The 3,402-nt window shown below is 39.0% G+C and overlaps 1 pseudogene; it reads left to right on the top strand.

Moving 5' to 3' along the window:
* LOC102842545 overlaps positions 1 to 2,735 on the top strand; it is a 24,403-nt pseudogene extending 21,668 nt beyond the window's left edge.
* The last annotated feature ends 667 nt before the right edge of the window (positions 2,736 to 3,402 follow it).

The following is a 3,402-nucleotide window of genomic DNA, read 5'->3' as shown; positions in this document are numbered from 1 at the left end:
TTGGCCAAGTGGCAGCATCGATGGACTCAAGCATGGCAACAGTAGTGAGGTTGGCCCAGGATCTGGCAGTGTTTCGTTCTGCTGTGCATAAGGTCTCTATGAGTTGGTACCTACTTGGTGGCACCTAACAACAACAACACATACTTAGCTATTGAGTGAAAATTGCACCATGGTGTTCAGTTCCAGACCTAAAGAGTAGCCAAGAGCCGTAATCTTGGGATTCTATCAGCCTCTAGCTGACTAGTAAACCTCGTCTCTTCTACCTTCTTTTAATGCTACTCAAGTCATTCAACTTTTGCCTAAAGAATTCTTCAGTGTTATAACTTGAGGCTTGAATTTTTCTTGAGTTCTTTCCATTTGAGAAATGCTAAGTATGTTCTTCCCTTGTCATTTTCTAACCTCATGTCTTGGCACATATTATACTTTATTTTTTCAAATGATCCTTTGGAATCTTCTTATACTTCATTTTTTCCATGTGCTATAACATCTGCAATGGTACAGGCCAATATCACATACCTCCAGATATTCTTTTATGAGAAGGACACAGTGTCATTTCTGTAGTATTCCTACAAAGGATATTAGGTGTAAGTCTGGACAAGATTACTATGCTGGATACTATTAAGAAAAATCATCCAAAACCTAGAAATAAGGCAGCCCATCTTTTTAACACAATGAAGAGAAAAACATCCACCCAAGAATTATTTTAACACGAGGATCTGAAAACTTTTTCTATAAAGGACTGGAGAATAATTATCTTTGTCTTTCAGGACACAAGGTCTCTGTAATAGTGATTCAACAATGCTGTTGTGGTGTGAAATCAGCAATGTTGTTATTGTTTTTAGATGCCATCAAGTCGGTTCCAACTCATAGCAACCGTGTGTGCAACAGAACGAAACACTGTCTGTTTCTGCACCATCCTCAAAATAGTTATGTTTGAGCCTGCTGTTGCTGCCGTTGTGTTGTAGGGGGTGCAAGGGAGTCTTCCTCTTTTTCACTGACTCTTCACTTTTCCAATCATGATGTCCTTTTCCAAAGGCTGGTCTTTCTTCACAGTATTCTCAAAGAACAAGAGGCAAAGTTTTGCAAGTCTTGTTTCTAAGGAGCATCCTGGCTGTACTTCTTCCAAGACAGATTTATTTGTTCTTCTGGCAGTCCATCGTACTTTCAATATTCCTTGCCAACACTATAATTCAAATGCATCTATAGACAAACATAAATGAATGGCATGGTTGGATTTGGCCCATAGCACAGATTTGGTGTACAAGACATAGTTTATCAACCTCTAATTTGGAGGAATATGTTGTTGTTAGCTGATTCAAAGCAACTCCATACACAAGAGAAAGAAATGCTGCCATTTCCTGCGTCATTCCCATGATCAGTTACAGATCAATCCATTGTGATCCACAGGGTTTTCACTGGCTAATTTTTGAAAATAGAAAGTCAGGCCTTTCTTCCTACCACATGAGGTCTGCTGAAACCTGATCAGCATCATAACAATATGCAAACCTCCACTGACAGATGGGGGTGATTTGTAAATCACTGGTGATTATCTATTATTGTCCCAGATTTAGGGAGCTTCCATACTAATTTGCATGCTCATTAACAATGGAATTGCAAATAAAATATTTGAAAGATGTCATGGTATTTTCAATCACTTCATATGCATGTGAAAATTAAACAATAAAGACCACAGAAAATTCAATGCATTTGAGTTATGGTATTGAAAGAGAATGTTAAAAGTACCCTGGCTTTCCAGCATGAGAATTGGACCAGGCCTGCTCTGCTGGACAGATGCTGGAAGTGTGCCCCGGGCTTGACCTTGGAGCAGCAGAGGCCATCTCTGAGCTGGACCAGCTGAGGGAGATGGGCATCACTACTTTACTGACCGTGGACTTGGAGAAATCCTGCTTCAAGACAGGGGCTGGGATTAAGGGTCAATGGTGCCTCATCATGCCAGCACTCTAAAAACTCAAGTCCAACCTGCTCAGTCACTTAGACGGATGTGTGGCCTTCATTGGCCAGGCCTGTGTGGAATGTCACAACGGTATTAGTACACTGACATTCAGGAGTTAGCCCAAGTGTTGTTGTGGTGACTGGTTTTATGATAAAGACTGACCAACTTACCTGTGAAAAAACCTATGAAAACCTCCAGACTGTCAAATCAGACGATTATGAATGAGGGATTTGAATGGCAGCTGAAATTACACCAAGCAATGGTATATGAAGTAGATGTCTCTATTGCAATTTTAAGCAACATCATTTACAAGAGGTTACCAAGAAATATCCAGAATCATAACATTTGTCTCAGAAATTGTATGCTGTTGACCCAACCACTGTTTCACAAGGGTTGAAAGATGAGGCGCTGAGGCGCTCTATAAATGTAGAAAGTGCAGACGATCCTTATATGGAAGTTCTAGCATTTTGCATTGTAATGAATGAAGTGGTCCTATAACTTTTGCTCACAAGAAAATGACACCATCTTTCATGCTTATAATAAGGAGCTGGGCTCAGTGTACATCTTATTTCATTGGACCTGTACAGTGGATGGAATCCACTGTGTTGGGAGTGATAGGCAACTTCTTTGACACTACCAAAATGCCGTGTCAAGTTGGGTTCTTCAACTGATATGGTTAACAGTGTTCTTGTAAATGGATAACACCTGCTTTTCAAATAAGAGTAGAGAAGATGAAAAGAAAATGCTGCCTGTTTTTGGATCACAAACAAGGAAAATATAAACTTGTGACATTTGATACTTTACCAAAAAAAAAATTGCTAATGATATGTGTTACCATACATATTGTCCTTTTTGAGAATTTCTAGTTTTTAGCTTACTAATATTTCACTTGAAATGTGAGAAAATGAAATTACTTGATGTAACTTGGAAACCTTGTTAGTTATATAGGCAAAATATACGATGGTGGTGGTTGTATGCCATGGAGTTGGCACACAACTTTCCCCAACAGTGTAACTAATAGATTGCAGTTATCCACTATGCTACCAGGGCAGAAATGAAAATTTTTAAATCATGTATATTACATTTCATTAATTTTTCAGAATTTTATCATGTTATCTCCAGCATCATTTCTATCATCAAGGCCATATTTTCCAAATAGTGATCCTTCCTCTTTGCTCACTAATGCCTAACATATCAATGTTTATGTGTTCCATTTCACTTTTGACAATTTCTAATTTTCCTAGATTCATACTTGGTACATTCCATGTTCCGATGATTAACGGATGTTTACAGCTGTTTCTCTTCATTTTCAGTTGTGTCCCATCAGAAAATTAAGATCCCGAGGGCTTTACTCCCACAGGCTTTACTCCATTCGCGTCATCATAGTCAACTCTACTTTGAGGAGGCAGCTGTTCCCCAGTCGCATTTTGAATGCCTTCCAACCTTAG

The sequence above is a fragment of the Chrysochloris asiatica genome, unplaced genomic scaffold, assembly GCF_000296735.1.
Source record: "Chrysochloris asiatica unplaced genomic scaffold, ChrAsi1.0 scaffold00010, whole genome shotgun sequence".
Taxonomy (NCBI): domain Eukaryota; kingdom Metazoa; phylum Chordata; class Mammalia; order Afrosoricida; family Chrysochloridae; genus Chrysochloris; species Chrysochloris asiatica.
This window is presented reverse-complemented; position numbering and strand designations above follow the sequence as displayed.